At 44.8% G+C, this 18,342-nt stretch overlaps 1 long non-coding RNA gene across 1 annotated transcript; it reads right to left on the reverse strand.

The window, feature by feature from the left end:
• Positions 1-597: 597 nt before the first annotated feature.
• On the reverse strand, positions 598-10,186 carry LOC120103515 (uncharacterized). The gene is made up of 4 exons (XR_005505804.2): positions 10,046-10,186; positions 2,929-3,101; positions 2,714-2,822; positions 598-1,530 (listed from the first exon to the last, which is right to left on the reverse strand). It is a non-coding gene; the product is annotated as an uncharacterized LOC120103515 (long non-coding RNA).
• Positions 10,187-18,342: the final 8,156 nt, after the last annotated feature.

An 18,342-nucleotide genomic window follows, 5' to 3' on the forward strand; every position in this document is an offset into this window, starting at 1 on the left:
TGCTTGGAAAATAGGGGGTTTAGTGGGTACCACTCTAGGTGTTTCAGGTTCTTGCATACCACAACAAGAAGTTGGCAAGAAAAGTGGGGTCAGTTTACTAGAAATAGAAGCAGCAGAGTGCAGAGGGAGAAAATGTAAAAAGTCAATGGTACCTGCTATACAGAGTGGGGCTTTATGTCACATAGTGGGGGCTTTCTGACTCACTTGCCCAGCATGTGCTTTTGGGTCATTTTCATCCTGTATACTTTCTTGTGCACATTCGTTTCCATGTAGTTCTTCATAAACCTGCATGTTTCATTGCTCTCATAATCATCTTAAATCTCCATCCAGGGGTGTGCATTTAAGTATTATAATGAGCCACAGGTCAGCTTTCCCTGGAGCATCTCTCTGTGTTAGTCACTTCAGCCAGTTCCTAATCAGCCCATACAGTGAGGTAGGGTGGGGAGGCTTGTATAGTAATTTGCAGCCTTTGCACGTGGCCTCTGGTCCTCACTCTGTCCTGCTCTCCTCACTGGCACATGCTGGGTAAGGCCAAGCACCGCTCATCTATCAGAAGGGCCCATTGCTTGTTACCTCCTTAGATTTTCACCAGGAAAGAGAGAGAGAGAGAGAGAGAGAGAGAGAGAGAGAGAGAGAGAGAGAGAGAGAGAGAGACAGAGACAGAGACAGAGAGAGACAGAGAGAGACAGACAGAGAGACAGAGAGAGAGAGACAGAGAGACACACAGAGAGACACACAGAGAGGCACAGAGTGTGAGAGAGACAGAGACACAGACAAAGCCAGAGTAACAGAGAGAGGCAGAGGCAGAGAGGCATAGACAGAAATAGAGGCAGAGACAGAGTCAGGCCTGTGTCTGAGCTCAGGGAATGCATTGCATCCATAAGCACTGGCCAAGCTGAACAGAAGACCTCACAGTAAAGATTTAAACCAGCTCAGAACTCTAAGGTCTTTGAAGGCAGAGTGGTAAAGGGAGGCAGGAAGTGGGAAGATAGAGGCGGAGTCAGGCAGTGATAGGTGGAGATGTAGAGACAGAGGTATATTTGGGTAGAGGCAGAGACAGGGGTAGGAGAGACCTAACACATTCTCAAACTCCTAGAGATAGCCTTTAACCCAGAGCCATAATCGGCAACAAAGTAAGGCACATTTGGATCACCCCAGTATTTGGAGCTCCCATTTCTTTCTTGCTCACTTACTGAAATGCTCTGCGCATGCCCCTCGGGAAACATTTCCCAGTTTTCTCCATGGGGTGGGGACAAGCCTGACTTGCAATTAAGAACAGAGGAATTCCCCAAGAAACGTTGCACATTCAACCCCAATAAGAATATATTGTACCATTTAATGTTCCAAGTGGCCCATTTGGTTGGAGTATGAAGCTGAATGAATTTCACATACGTCTTCATTTCTTCCTGGATTTCTCCTGGATATCAGAACTATGTCACAGTTAGAGCAACAGAGCCTCACCCAGGGGTCTGACTGAACGCCCTCACCTGGGGGCTGGTAGGATTCTTGATTGGATGCAAGAAGACTTTTCTGGAAATTTAAAAATAAACTGCCTTGAATAGTCTTTCTTTGTGCTTATGAAGTGTTTCTTTGCACATGCTTTTCTATGATCCTGGACAAAACTCCACGTGCAGATTATTAATCTCATTTGTTAAAGAAGAACCTGAGGATCATAGATATTAAATGTTTCGTTCAAGTTTGCCAGATGGAGACCCAGGGATCTGAACTAAAGTTTTCCAGTTTGCCATTCTCTTTCCCTACCAACCACTGGGAACTGAGCATTGACAAACTACACCTCTTGTGTCCGGGGTCCATAAAACTGGGTGTTTCTAAAGGGACCTGTTGCTGCTCTGTGCTGTATGGAGTCTCTCTGCAATGCTGAGAAGGCTAAAGCCCCTGGTGCTAGAAAGAGAAGTGGTCTCACGGTTGAAGCTGATATCCCTCTGTGGACTACAGATCAGAACCTTTGAGCATGACTGATCCATGGCTCCTTGGCTTCCTAACACTGCTGTGGCTGGGTTCCAAGAGTAGACTCCACCGGCGAGCCAGGAGGTAGGAATTACCGTATGCTCTGGCCTCAGAAGTTGTACTGTAATCACATATGCCTGTACTCATGGGGAGAGACAGAGTTTCCTTTTTTACTGTCAAAGTCACCCAGGACAAAGAACAGGTGCAAAGAAAGATGTTACTGTGTAAAATATGGTCTGTCACTAACTGCTGTATAGCCTTCTGGAAGAATTGATGTGAGTATAAACACATGCATGCGTGCAAGCACGCACCAGAGATCTAAATTTAAATATGGTGGCAGAAAAATCTAAAGAAATAACCTAAATCAAAATCACACTTACTATTTTAGACTCGTACAGTGACTGAACGGTAGCTTAAAACGTCAGCCGCTCTTTCCAAACAAACAAAACAAAGCCCCCCCCCATCAAATTAATCAAGCAAGCAACCAACAAAAACCAAACAAACAAACCCACCAGTGATGCTCAAAAGTTGAGCTTATGTTCTTTACACGTCTTCATTTTCTGTTGATTCTCAGAGTCTTTAATAGCAGCAGTCTGCCCTTAGCTTCCTTGTACTTTCAAAGATATATATGGGTTGTTTTTTGTTTGTTTGTTTGGTTGGTTGGTTGGTTTTTTTTTAGATAGAAGTCTCTGTTAGTGACATTTCAGAGGAGAACGGAACATTGGAGAAGAGCAGTTTGACTCACTGTCTTTGTGGTTGAAGCTCCCCACGGTTCAATGCTTTTCATTGTCCCCCAGCTCCACCAGAAAAATCCCAGCTGGGGCACTTGAGTAGGTGGGGACCCTTCTTTCCTCCTGCCCTCCAAGAACAAACAAAGAATCAGGAGGAAAATGAAGATGTGAAAAGTAAGTTTGACATCTCAAAGGCAAATGGGGGAAGAAAAAAAAAGCCAGAGATTACCTTCTCTTTCTCTTCCTTTTAAGACAAAGGTGACTTCTTCGAGCTGACTTCTTTGTTTCCCACTGAGCTTGCTAATGTGTCTTAATTATCCCACTCTTTATTCCTCACAGCATCCAACTTCTCTTTATTATTTGATCAAGTCCATTTCATCAGCCGCTCAAAAGTAGTGCGTTCTGAGACAGAAGAAATTAGCCATGAAAAGAGCATCTCCTAAATATTGGTTATAAGACCCCTGTTTCTTTCTTTCTTTGTTTATTATCTATTTATTTATTGAAGCCTCATTCTGAAGGCTCTATCCTGAGGTCTAAATGTCGAGGGGATCTAGGAGGCTGGGGTACAGTGGCAGGCGCGTGGTCAGTGTCAGCCCCCAGCCTCCTTCTTCATCATTCTGCCAGCATGCTCCTGAGAATAAATGAGGTGGCTTGTCAGAAGTCAAGAGCACGGTCCTGGAGCACAGGAAAATGCATCCTGAATTCTAACCATTCTGTCTCCATTCGGCAAATCTGCTTCTATTATTTTTCTGTTTAAAATGCTCCACGCATCTCTGCTGAGGATCAACCCCGGCCTGGACCACCTGGACTCTGCCTGTGGGTCCTGCTTCTCCCTTTCTGGGCTCCTCCTCCCAGCCCCAGCAGCCCGCTTTCGTCTTTTAGAAGACTGTGGGGTTTATGTGCTGGGGGAGAGGCAACAAAGCCATTTTTCATGATTGCATTTCTCTCTTCCTGGGTCTTCCTTCCCCTTCCTTCCTCCATCTCTGCTGTAGCCTAAAGCCCTCTCTGCCCAGAGCAGGCCCGGTCTCTGCTATACACCAAACCACAGGTCCCGGTTACACGCTGTGCCTTTCTTGGGTTTCCTGGGGGATGTATAGGAGCAGCAGCGATATGGCCATTGTAAATGGTTGAAATGAGCAGGAGCCAGAAATCCTGCTCCTGGAGACCATGAGTACATTTTCCTCACTCAGAGCCAGAGAACTGAGTGTCCCTGAACAGTCCTGAGGCTTCTGTTATGAGACATCTCTGAAGAAGCTCTTTAGTTCAACAAATGTGAGGCTAAGACCACCTTCCACTCATGCTTTTTTTCAAGATCTGAACCTACCGTGACATTTCTAGTTATCTGTTCTGACCTTATATATGTCATGATGCGTCCATGGGTCCTGCCCTTACAAGGGCCTTGGTACTTCCACAGGGGATGCTCATTCACAGGACCACGATGCTTCTGTGGTCCTGTCCTTATGTGAGCCATGACATTTCTACAGGGACTATATTTTTGTACAGCCACCGTGCACCATCATTTTTGCCTTTTCTCCAGTTGCCCTCTCTCATCTCTCCACAGCCTTTGGTCTAGCCCTCTACTTCTCTCTCCTCTATAATGAAGACACCCTCCTGATGAACCTTGGGTATAACATCTGTGTCACTATAAAATGACTAGGTGCCACCAACCATCCTCCTCCTACCCAAGGCTGTGTGGGTAGATACCCAGAGACACCCAGCCTAGCTTCCTGTTGAAGTTCATAGGTGATAGCAATTTTTATTAATTCCAAACTCTACTCCCTTTCTTAGGAAGAGATCAGCAGGATGTGAGCAACTAGAAGCTCTCTTCATGAAAAGGCAGATCTCATCCACCTTCTGAGCCCTACTAAGGGAGCCAACCTAGCGGTCCCCTCCTTGGCTTAAAAATGTCATCTTAAGTCTAGCCTCAGTCCATGGTGATCTGATTCTTATACCCAACCAGTGAACTGAAGTTGGGGGCCCCTATGGTTGAATTAGGCAAAGGCTGAAAGAAGCTGAGAAGGAGGGCAACCTCATAGGAAGACCAGCAGTCTCAACTAACCCAGAACCTCCAGATCTCTCAGACACTGAGCCACCAACCAGGCAGGACACAAGATGGTCCGAGCCCCTGAGACATGACAGCAGAGGACTGCTGGTCTGGCCTCAGTGGGAGAAGATGCTCCTAACTGTCCAGAGACTTGAGGCCCTGGGAGTGGGAAGACCTTGGGGGGGGGGAGGGGTGCACCATCTTGAAGACAGGGGAGAGGAGGAATGGGATGAGGAACTGTGGGAGGGTAGACCAGGATGGGGATAATGACTGGACTGTAAAAAAAAAAAAAGGGGTAAACAAACAAACAAACCACCACCACCAAAACACCCAAACCAAAACCCGTAAATTAGAAATTTTGAACAATAAAATGTCGTGGTTTACTACCAAAAAAAAAAAAAAAAAAAAGTCACCTTAAGAAGTGGATTGCATAAGAGCCCCCAGTGGAGAAATCTTTTATGATTGTATTTTGTGCTGACAACAGCTCTAAATTAGAGGGTGCAGCTGACTGGAATGAGCTTAATTCTCCATACAAATGTGGGTTCTCAGAAAGAAATCGCTTTTTTCAGGTCTAAAATCTATTTTATCTCCCCCCTAATTAGGAGAATATGTAAAGCAAGAGTAAGGGATGGCGTTCAATTTGCCATAAAAAGCAAACCCAGTAGTTTATAAGATCACACTTCCCAAACAAGCTCCGGCCCATTAGAGGAGATCATACATAATTCAGGACTCACTTGTTACTGCGTGTATCATGCAAATTTGCTCAAATTACATTTGGGAAAAAAATGAGGTTCATCTTCCAGCCTTAAGTAGACTATTAGAAAAGGGAAAAGCCTCAAAGAGTCAAAGGATTTCAGTGACTCCTGCGTGAACGTGGACTGTGAGACCTCAGGTGACAGAGTGGAAAGCACAGGATGGTTAAGTCCTCACAGAGCAGGGACCCAGCAGGCAGCACCTGTCTCCATTTATCACTCATGTCTGCGTTTGCACAAACATCACTCAGCATCCGTCGCAGGGCAGACCCTTCTACTCTGGACACCTTTTGTTGCTGACATTGTGTGAATGCTGTCCTTCTGGAAGACGTTGCTTGGGATACTATAAATAATCATGACATGGTGGGCTTGTAACTACACACGTGTATATGTCAAGGATCTGGAGGCTAGAAGTCTAAGTAAGATGAGAGGGTTCTCTGGGACAGGTCACTTCTGGGTGGCAGACCATGACTGCCTGCTTTTTTTTTTTTTTCTTTTGCCCGGTGGACTACGGTGAGGGAAACTCTCTGGGGTCCTTATAAGGATGCTAATCTCATCACGAGGGTTCCATCCCCATGACTACATTGCCTCCTCCAAAAGTCCTAAAGTCATCACATTGAACTATTTATTCATTATTTATTTATTGAAGTCTCATTCTGAAGGCACTCTCCTGAGGTCTAAGCAGGAGGGGCATCTAGGAGGCTGGGGGTTCACATGCTTGGTCAACTTGTCAGTCCTCAGTTTCTCGGCTTCTCATCTTTCTGCTTGTCAACTCCTGAGACTGAGTGAGGTGGTTTGAGAGTTCATTGACACCAGGCATGGGGCTTTCAACATTATAAATTCAGGGGACGGACAAGAACTTTGCCTCCAAATGAAGGTATACACAGAGATATCTCAGGATTAAGGGAGATCAGAGAAAGAGCCAGTGGGAGAGGAGAAGCCAGTGTGTATGTAGAAGGTAGAAGGTAACGGGTGAAGGGCTGGGAAATCTGAACAATCCCGGGAGGGCTTTTCAAACTGAACACAGATCTTATCTGCTACATCTGACAGCTAGATAATCTCTTCTCGCCTATTATTCATAATCTTAGAGAAAAAAATCTATCAAATAGGAAGTAAAATAATTACTTGTGAAAGTAATATATGCATACTAAAAATCTGTAGCCTGCATTAAAAATTATGTTATTTCTATCAAACAAACTTGAAGAAGACCACACTCACATCCATGCTGACACAGCCTGCATGCACACAGCACACCCTCACACAGCATGCACATCCACACCTACTGTCACACATAGGCATCCTGCTCAGCACAAACGTGACCACCCCACCCATCTCTTCAAATCCTCCTCCAGTGGTTCCCCTTTGACAGAGACATAACAACTCCTCTGGTTCACCCACTTCACAAGGTAGATCAGAACACATCTGCATCTTATCTCTCGCAGTTAACTGGATATAAACAGTCCAGTCCAGCTGTGTTCTTAGACACCCTCCCCCGTGTTACAGTATTCATATACCTGCATTGTTATAGTGTGCATATACCTGCATGACCCCATCCATTCAACCCACACTGTACCACTCAGATGGGTTTCTCTCTGTGACTTGGCATCCAAGTGAATGCCAAGCATGAGCAGATTTCTCAGGTTCTACTGTTAGACTGTGATCTTCTCAGGGCACAGTACTTCTGCTTATCCCTTTGAATGCTGAAAGCACCAAGGCTTCTGTGTCATGGGCCTTACATTTCTGTTGTCTTGATCAACAAAACACACCTGAACCTAAATTTGTACTGCAAAACACAAGGTACATACATTGCATTTTTCAGAAAAGGAAGTTGACTTTAAAAAAAATAATGCTGTATTTCTTACTTGGAATAATTATGTGATTTCTTATTGTGCATGGCTTTAAAGTATTACAATCTATAAAATAGTAATTTTTGAAGTTCTAGAACCCTTGCACATAGAGGCCTTTGTAGCTAAGTTTGTTAACTGCCTGTCAATGCTGTGTGTGTGTGTGTGTGTGTGTGTGTGTGTGTGTGTGTGAGAGAGAGAGAGGGGGGGGGGGGAGGGAGAGAGAGGGTGTGAGAGAGAGTCTGTTTGTGATTGAGAGCACATATGTGCTGTGTATGTATGTGAGTATGTGTGTATACTGTGTGACTATAGGTATGAATGTGTGTGCTGTATGAATATGCATTGTGTGAGTGTGTGTTGTATGAGTATGTGTGTGAGTATATGGTGAGTGTGTGTGAGTGTATATGTGTATGTGTGTAAGCATATATATATGTTAGCATATGTGTGTGTGTATAGGTGGGTGAGTGTATATATGCTCTGGATTTCTATCTTCTAAAAACCATGGAGGAGCTCAGTCTTTCTCTTCATTCTTCTCCCTTTAGCTTTAGGGATAAAGCACAGGAGCCTTGCACATTCTGAGGAAGTGATCTACCACTGAGCTTCATCTCCAGCCCTCATGACTTCCAATTGTCAGGCGTTCTGCAGAGTTGAAGACTTAAAACATGTAACTTTCCAGAGCAATTTGGATTTCCCAGCAAAACTCAGAGAAGGCGCAGGTGCTTCTCATCCCCCTTTTCCTCTCCCACATCTCTGCTGGAGATGGTTCTCAGCCACGTGCTCTCCCATTCTCAGGTACAGATAATTCCCACACACATCCCCAAATTCTCCTCTTACCAACATCCTCACCTGAGTGGTCCATTTATCACACCTGGAAACTCCTACATATCATTGCCACCTATCGATCACTTGACATCAGTGCTCACTCGTGGCAGTGTACACTCTGGGTTTTTACAATTGCAAGAATGGCATCTCCCTCTGGTTCCAGTGTCATGCAAAGCCGTGCATTTGCCATAAGAATCCACTGTTGACCAAATGTACCACTCACTCGTTTTTCTCACTGAACCCTTCCATGTTCAGCAAACGCATTTTAAAACTGTTTCCATAGTTTGGCCTTCTCTAAAATATCATATAATTAAGTCCTGTAGAATGCAGTCTTATTAGAGAAATGTCAGTTAGTAACAACTATATACAGTGCTTTCCTGTCTTCTGACCGGGATAACATGTTTCTCTTTAGTGTTGAATGATATGGAATTGCTTACCAATCTAAGCTTAGTTAACCTTCTGTCTACTGTAGGCATCCTGGTGTTTTCAACACTTCTTCATCTTGAAACAGAGCTGTTACAAGCATGTGAAGGACTTTGAGGGACATACATTTTCACCTCTGTTGGATAAATTCCAAGGAATTGCTGGTTCTTAGATATTAATTTTTTTGCCATGTACTTACAAGTTAAAGAAGAAAATATTATCCATGCATTCATATGGTATATTTTAAATATCTCTTCCTTGATTGTTCCTTTCTCTCTAGCCTGCTCTCTTTCAGAGACAAGATCTTACTTTTTCACTGCATAACCCAGGTTAGCCTGACACAAGATCTACCTGCATCAACCTTTTAAATGTTGTGATTATAGGAGTGAGATAGAACACTTGTGATGGTTTGTATATGTTTGGCCCAGGGTTTGTCACTATTAGGAGGTGTGGCCTTGTTGGAGTAGGTGTGTCACTGTGAGTGTGGGCTTTAAGACCCTCATCCTAGTTGCCTGGAAGTGAGTGTTCTGCTAGCAGCCTTCAGATGAAGATGTAGAATTCTTAGCCCCTCCTGCACCATGCCTCCTGGATGCTGCCATGTTCCCATCTTGATGACACTGGACTGAACCTCTGAACCTGTAAGCCAGCCCCCAATTAAATGTTGTCCTTTATAAGACTTGCCTTGGTCATGGTGTCTGTTCACAGCAGTAAAACCCTAACCGAAACACTCAACCTTGTTTTTTTTTTTTTTTTTATGATATATATCTTATTTTAGTATATGTTTGTGGTTGTATCTGTTCATGTGTGGCGCACATATGTATGAGTACGTGTGCACATGTTTGCATTTGGAGGCCAGCAGACAATGTCAGGTGCCCCTTTCAATTGATTTTCACCTTGTGCCTTTGAGGCAGGGTATTTACTTGAACCATGGACTCACCAGTTGCTGTGGACTAGCTGGCAAGTACGCCTTGCAGCTCCCCCTGTCCCTGCTGAGATTACAGGTGTGTGCCTCTGCTCCTGGCTTTTTATGTGGCTGCTAGAGATCCAGATGTGGATCGTTGGGCTTACGCAGGTGACATTTTCAGCTGAGCCGTCTCTCTAGCCCATATGAAGCAGCCAGCATGAGCACACTGATGCTCAGGGGACGGAACAGGGGCATGCGACAAGGATTATTTCATCTATCTGGGCTCCCACGGTGGAGGGTCCTGCAGGAAGTGAGCTGCTGTCTAATATGGTTTTCCGAACTGATGAGCCTGTTCAGAGATTTCCACGACAAGAAGCTGCACACATACAGTCTGGAAAGGTCCTTGGAAACTACTTTTTCAAAAATTAAATAAAACAGCCTCCCCCCCCCCCCCCCCCCAGAAAACAAAGCAAGAACAAACACACACATGTAGAGAGCGGCGCGGCGAAACAAAGATGGCGCCGACATCCAGCCTTGTCTGGATGTCGACAACTTACTGCGCACGTGCAGGCTTGTCCCCTTGCTAGGGCGGCCATACGATAATGAGATGTAGGGCGCCCTCCAGTGGTGAACAACGGTACTGCACATGTGCGGTTTTTGCACCAGGTGTCAGTTGACCGTTAATATGCTAATGAGGGGTGGTACCATGCTAATGGGGTGATTCATTCTCCGCCAATCCCTGGAGGACAAGTAGTGGGGTGATAGTGGGGTGATCCATGCCCCACCAATCCCTGAGAGATAATTAGCATACTGTTGTGTATATAAGGCGAGCGACTTTGCGGCTCGGGGTCCCTGTTCAAGAGAGCTGTAACACAGTAAAGGCTTGTTCGCAGAAGAATCCTGTTACCCCGCGTTGTTCTTGCTGGCGGGACATTGGGCGCGCGACACACACAGAAAGCTATATACTAATGACCTGAAAAAACCCCTACTGCTCAGATAGTGTATATCTGATCCTGCACCAGATTGTGAATCAAGGCTGATTAGTTCAGAGTTCAAGTGTTTATTTGAAAACTCTCCTATGGTGTACAATCTGTAGCAGTGGTTTCAACCTGTGGGTCAAGAATTCTTTGGGGGTCAAATGGCCCTTTCACAGAGGTCACCCAAGACTATTGCAAAACACAGCGATTTATATTGCAATTCATAACAGTAACAAAATTACAGTTATGAAGTAGCAACAAAATAATTTTGTGTTTATGGTCACCACGACATGAGGAGCTGTACTTAAAGGTTGCAGCTTAGGAAGGTCAAGAACGACTGCATAGAGGATGCTCTTCGTGGACATTCCTGACCACAACCAGAAACAAATGTTCATAATGAGAAGGTGGAGTCCGACCCTAGGGAGCCATCGATTGGTGAATTAACGAAATGTACTATACCAATACAATTGATATATTGGTGGCTGGAATATTATTCTGCCACAGAAATGACAGAATACTAATTTATGCTACCGTATGTTGATAACATTTACCCACATGAAAGAATCCAGATAAAGGCGACATGCTACATGCTGCATGGTGGCATTCATCAGAAATATCCAGAATTGACAGGTCCTTACAGACAGAAAGCAGACAGGTGCTTGGCAGGGAGTGAGGACAGAGGAGAGGGGAGAGGGGAGAGGGGAGAACAGAGAGTAACTTCTCAATGGGTATGGATTTTTCTTGTAGAAAGATGGACACGTTCTAGAACTTGATGTAGATGATTATAGCATTGTAAAGGAGCAATATGCTACTAATCATGAATTTTATGCTGCATGTTTTTATCATAAAAGTAGAAAGCAATGTTGGGGTGTACTGATGGGGGGAGGTGTCACAAGGGCATAGCATCTTTTTTTTTCCTTTTCTTTTTTTCGGAGCAGGGACCGAACCCAGGGCCTTGCACTTGCTAGGCAAACGCTCTACCACCGAGCCAAATCCCCAACCCCATAGCATCTTTTGCTCTTAGGAACTGACCCTTACTAGCCAACCACCAAGGCCAAATGTGACTGCAGGCAAAGAAAGGGTGAGGTTACAGACAAGGGAGAGTGCAAAGGAGGCCTGGCCTCTTCTATGACCTGCAGGAGTCTGTCTCTCTCTGTTGTTTCGGGTCCTAGACAATAATACAGGGGGAGCACAGTGGCCTTGGAATTTCCTCTGAGGCAAGACTTTTCAGCTACTCCGGCTGTCAGTTCCCAGCCAAAAGCTTGGTGCTCGAGTGATCAATAAAACAAACAAGGCCATGTGCAACTGGGGAGTTTAAAGGAGATAATTAAACAAACTTCTCATGCAAGCACCCTTACGGGGATTAATTGAGATTTAAATAATTAAGCCTCTTTGGGTATGCTAGAAGAGAAATACAAATGAGGAAGGGCTATGATGGTACCGAGGCCAGGCCCATGCGGGAGATGCCGCATGGGTACCAGTTTTACCTCCTATAATTCAATCTCCCCCCATTCTCCTAACTCTTTTTTGTACATCCATTGTCTTTGAGTGCAAAGTCATGCCTCGACATTCCGCTCCACCATTTCTCCCCGGATTCTGCTGTGTCTCCTGGCCAATCCCCTTCATGGGCTTCCAGCTTTGCCAGAATTTACCATTTTAAAGCTCAGCCCTATCTCCCCATCTCTCTTTGCTTCTCTTGGCCTGCTGGTCCTCTGACCCCAGTGACTTTCCAACTTTCTCTCCTATTCTCTGCTGCTATAAAGAGGCCTTTGATCTTGTATTTCTCCTTCAGCTTCCTGCTACTGAGCCCTGTCTATCCAATGGAATTCTGCTCCATACAAGATTACAATTCTTCACTGGGGTGCCTCCCCATCTCCTCCTCCAAAGACGGACATTTATGTGCAAAGCTTGTCTCTTCTCCGATTCCCAGCTTCTCCCATGGGCAGCTAGCTAGGTATGGGTTCACATCATGAACTGAGTGTCTTCTAACTTGTGTTAAGAGAAGGGAAGGCCCAAACTCCGAGGTGCAGATGTGCTTTGGAAAGCAGAACGTTTCTGTTTAGGAAAGGTAGAATGGTGTGTCCACTTTGTACCATGTAACAACAGCAGGTAGTCTGTGCCAGGTGCAGCATCCACAGATGGGCTGCAGACACAGGAACAGTCAGTGACATCTGAAGGCAGAAGTGAAATGATGTTTACTTCAGCCCAGTTCAGATCAGGCTTTGACCCGCAGACTGCAAAGAACTCAGCTTTCAGTTTGCATCTGGGTACTGAGGATCCTGTACAACCCCAGACCCCCTCAAGCAGTCCTGGTTTCCTCTCAGGGATGCAGCTAGAGAGAGCTGAGCTCATCACTATACTTTTTTTCAAAGAAAATAAAAAAAGAACATCACCAACTCAGCTTTCATCCAATCGATCTATCTATAAGCAGAGAAGCTCCCAATGAATAGAGGATTACAACAGCAAACATGTCTGTTGAGTTTTGGTGGCTACAAACAGTCTTCTGTGAGGCCATTGCACATTGCTTCTGTATGCATCAAGGCTGGAGGCAGGAGCTAGGGGAGGGGGAGCTCCTGGGGAGAGAGGATCCCCGAAGCTTCAGTATGTCACTTGAGCCCAGTCTCAAGGGTACCTATCTTCAAGATGTTCTGATCATTACTTGGTCTCTGGCTCCCTTTCAGTGCCATATTTACAATACTTTCGATAATCCCGCCATTGGACTTGAAAGAGCAAGGCAGCCTGGCAAGGTTAGATAAAAACGGTAGATTTGAGTGATTAAAGGAAAGAAAGTACAAGTCCCTGGGTGAGGACAGTAGAGATGCTGATTCAGTTTTCAAAAGAAGAACAACCTTAATATCGAGGGATCCTTGCTGGGCCCAGGTAACCTGGATACCATCTCTCAATGAAAGTTATAGATTTGTTTCCAAGCTGGATCTCAGTGGCTTTCAAATCACAGCTTCTCAGATTTATTGCAGGTCATTAACCACGGTGCTGTGACACAGGGAAGAAGTGAGAAGATTAAAGTAACAGCTAGGGCCTTTGAGAAAGAATTTGGCCAGTCTCTGCTGCCTGGAGTACACTGTTAAATCATTATCACTTGTTAATTCTCAGTATAACGTTAGGGAGGACAATTATTATCCAAGTGGCAGGGAGTTTTCAATTAATTCCACAGAGCCAGTCACATGTTAACTGGCTACATCCGAGCTGGGGATGAGTTTCTTGGAATTAGAATATGGATGGGCAAGGCTCCCTGAGTCAGGACTGATGTGAAATCTATAGCCCAATGCGGAGCGAATGTCAATGAGTGACAACAGCTTAGGGAAGAAAGCGCCTTTTATTTTGGCTCACATTTTGAGAGCACAGCCCACTGTTCTTGGAAGGCACGGTTGCAGGAGTAAGAGGCTGGTCATATTGTAGTCAAGAGCCAGAAGTCAATGAATGTTGGTACTCAGCTCTCTTCTAATTCGTTCGGAACCCTAGCCCATTGCCCACATTCAAAGTGCGTTGTCCCTTCTCAGTTAAACCTTTCTGATAGCACCCGTCATAGATACATCCTGAGATGTGTTTCCATGGTAATTTTAAAGTCAATCATGTTGACAACTAGTATTAACTACCTTACTCTTATTTCCAAATTAGTCGTGTTTCGTGACAGTGGGGTTGCAGAGCCTTAAGCCCAGCATGAGATCCTTCTGAGAACGGGGCTGTATGATTGCAAACTCATATGCCTGTGAAGTGGGCTCTGCTCCACGGCGTTCTGAGTTGTTAGAGGAAATGCCGTGCAATAAAGCAATAGCAGCAGCAGCAACACCACCACCATAAAACAGCTGTATTATGAATGGTGCTGCTCGTGTGATGAAGAAATAGCTTGTATGTTTTTCTTTGTGACCTTCAGCTAAGATGCAGGTCTCATAAGATACTGTAGAAGTGAAGCATAATCTGCAGAGGGCCTCACTAAGCCTGTGGTTTCTAGTAAGGATTCAGTGAATGTCCATTCGTGAGCACCCTTGTTGGTATCCTGCCACATCCTCTCACATCCCTCCCCCACTACTTATCAGCTGATTTTCCAATGTCAGCATCCGTATCAGCTATGTCTGGAAAGGAGCGTGAAGGCAGTCTGTTAGGATCTACTATGACTTGGACAGAGAGGGCATGAGTATCACTCACTGGTTCCAATGACTCAATACACTGATCATCCTACTGATCCCTACTTTTCCTCAGTGGGGACACCTCAACATTGTCGGGGAGAGGAGTCAGGGGGACTCCACTTTCCTGTGGGGATACTAAGTGTGTTTCAAACATCAAGGGTCTTACCACCTGGGACAGAGCTTGTCATCTCTCATGAGGAGAGACTATATCTGGGGTCTGGTATTTTTTCCCCTGGCTCCTTGTCTTCAGCAGGTCCACACGGAGGCTGTTCTACAAATACCTGGGCCATACAGACACGGGATGTTTGAACCCCCATGTGAGGTCACTTCAGTGTTGCTTGCCTTTGTTGTGAGGGGAGTTTTAGGACTTGTTTTGAGCTTCTTTGGCTTAAACTTAGGTTTCACTTAGTGTTAGTTTGTATGTTCTTGGAATTGGTTTGGAAACTGCAGATCTCTGTCTCTCTGTCTCTGTCTCTCTGTCTCTGTCTCTCTATCTCCGTCTCCCTCTGTCTATCTCTCTGTCTTACTCTCTTTCCTCTCTACTTTCTTTCTCCTTCCTCTGGTCAGAATGGTGTATAAAGAACCTCAGGCTTCCCCCAATCTCCCCCAGAGCAAAAGATCATAAAGAATGGTGCGCCTGGGCCCCTCTGCTAGTCTGATATAATCTAGGGATGTCATCTCAGAATATATAATTAAAATGACAAAGCATAGTTAATAATGTCTTACTCTGTTGATATTTTATAAAACCCCAATTTATGGCCTAACGCTCTCTGTGGGTTCTGATAACGAATTAAAAACAAGATCAAATATGAATGTAACCTTAATAAACTGAAAGTACTAATGTGCATAAATAATAGTTTTTATATACTAGCAACTATCATAAGATGATGTAAACATGTCTGTTGGTCATAAAAATTCCAGAATTATTAATACTAGCCTGGTTTCCTTTCATAATGGAGGGGAAAAGCTACATTTCAGTTAGAGATGAATAACAATAAATATGTAATTGCTTCCTATTCATGATTTGGTTTGGATTGACCACACCTTGTGGCCTTTGTTGAAAGTGTATTTTAGACTTTTATGAGCAAGCTGAATCTTCGCCTACTTTTTCCATCTTTCATAGCCTCGGTGACAGCTTTCTCACTCCCCAGTGAGGCAGGCAAGCATAGGGACTAACTTTGGAGCCTAGGACTCCACTTGGCTTGGGCTATATACATACCTGTCTTCTAATAATGCACTTGTCTACCTAGAGTCTCACCTGCATGTTTAAGGCTCACACATCCGACTTTGAGCAGTTGCCCTAGCAACCTGTATGGCAAACTAGGAACCCCACCCCCTGCATCAAGCTGCATACACACCCCATTCTGAGCGATGAAATAAGTCTTCCCCTTAATAACCATTAGATTCGGACAATTTCTACTCAAACATTGTCCTAATATATCTAGAATGAGGGCAGGAGTCCAATTCAGTCTAAACTACTTTAGGGTGCACCTATCAGAAGTTCCCAAATTATGTCCCGAAAGTGAACTTTTAGGGAAAACTTCTGTTTACCATCTTCTACCTATGAATAATTTGGCATGCATATAACTAAAATCAGGCACATTGTAGGAAGGGACATTTGTAGTGAGCAAACGGCTGCCTAAGCCCAGTTTGTCAATCAAGATACAGAACCATCCAAAACTATGCCCTTCATAACCAAACTCCTTCTCTTGAACTCCATTAATGGAAGCCACGGGTGTGGGGGGGGTCCTCCTTCTCCCCTCATATAGCCTGCTGTCAGCCCTGACAGTCCTTTTTCATCTGCATGTCTCTATGCTGTCTTGCAACGCATAACTGATTTATTTAATTTTTAAATAAGAGGGCAAGAACCTGGAGACACCTGGCTCACCCTTAGACCACCAGTAACTCCAACAGAATTAGGGCTGAGTGGAGTTGGGGACAGGTTTGTTTCACCACTGTCACCTGCGGACACACTTGATCATGGCAGTAGCATTGGCCTTGATCCTCAGTGTATTAGTTAAATGTAGAAATACATCAAGTTTGTACTTTGGGATGTCGAGCTAGGCTTGTTCGTAAATGTAATTTTACTAAGCCCCACAACTGCCCATGGGGAAAACCCAGCTTCATGCTGGTGGACATATGGGCTGCTTAGAAATTGACAGATAATTGCATCCCACCCCCATTTGGCTTGCCTTCAAGAGAAAAGATGAATTAGATATTGAACGAAATTATTGGCTGAGTGAAAGAAATAGATGTTCGTGAGCCAAAAAAGAATAAAAGAGGTGGAGAAAAGCTGAGAATAGGCCACTAGAGAGTGACAAAGGCATCCAGTGGTGGAGAAAGGTCATATGCAGAAAGAAACATTCAGTCTCAGAGACCAAGGTGTGGAAACAATACTTTCCCAGGGTGCCCCTGGCAGCTCCTCAGCGTGTGGTGGTGGGAAAGGCTGCTGTGCTCCTGCCCATGCTTTCTCATGCACCTTTTAATACTATTCTGGCTGGAATCCCTCTGTTCTTCCCCCTCTTGGGCACACAGCTGCTCATTTCATGCCTTTATGATGAATGACTCTGGCAACAGGCAGAATACCTGGTCTTAAAGGGACAAGAAGAAAGGAAACAATATGGGTTCAAATTCTAAGTCTTTCTTTGTATCCAGGGGCTTCAGGGAAGTGCTTGTCCTTGCAGTTCTTACCTGAGAAATGCAAAAGACAAACAAGGGGGCACTGAGGGGTCAGCGTCCAGACAGAATCGATGAGGGGTGTGAAAATGCACTGAGTCCCAGAAAGAAACACTAGCCTTCTCAGACCTGGGAAGACGTAAGGACTATCTCCTGTCTCCAAGATGAATAAAGATTTTCTGCACCCAGGATGATGGATACCACCCCTGGAGTACTGGGCTTATTAGTGCCCAGTAACCTATGAAGTGGGATGATGGTCTCACCAATGAGAGATGGAGGAAGTTATCATGATTCTGAAAATGTTCTTGTGAGAGACACTGCATACTGGCTTTATTCTGCTTGTTTTGAGAGCTTGTCAGTTCTCTGTGCCCAGCATCCCCCAAGCCTTGGCTTTTCCTACTGTGGTTCCCCTCAGTTTTCCCAAACATAGGAGACCTACCTATGAATCTCTTCTAGCTCAACCCTCAGTTTAGGTCACAAACTCTCAGGCATTCTTTACCAAAAGGACAGTTCTTTTGGTGACTGAGAGTGTGTCTCCGTATTCACAACAGTCCTGACCTGACAGCATGCCTGTCTCAAGATATGATTCTTCAGTTTTCTTTGACTTCAGCCTATACTCCATGCACTATATATCACTCCAACTTTTGTGCTTCTTAGTAATCTGGACCCTAATATAGTGGCAGATCATGGTAGGCTATTGCTACTCATAATTCTTGTGGGTCATTGTCTTATTTAGGGTTTTACTGTGTGAAGAGACACCATGACTAAGGCAGCTCTTATAAAGGACAACATTTAATTGGGGCTGGCTTACAGGTTCAGAGGTTTAGTTCATTATCATCATGGCATGAAACATGTCAGGATTCAGGTAGGCATGGCACTGGAGGAGCTGAGAGTTCTACATCTTGTACAGAAGGCAAACAGAAGAGTGGCTCCCTTATGGCTAGGAGGAGAATTTCCAAACCCACTCTCACAGTGATGCACTTCTTCCAACAGGACCACACCCACACCAACAAGGCCAACACCTCCTAATTGTTTGGCCATTCCCTAGGAGAAACA

This window comes from Rattus norvegicus, chromosome 6, assembly GCF_036323735.1.
Source record: "Rattus norvegicus strain BN/NHsdMcwi chromosome 6, GRCr8, whole genome shotgun sequence".
Lineage (NCBI taxonomy): Eukaryota > Metazoa > Chordata > Mammalia > Rodentia > Muridae > Rattus > Rattus norvegicus.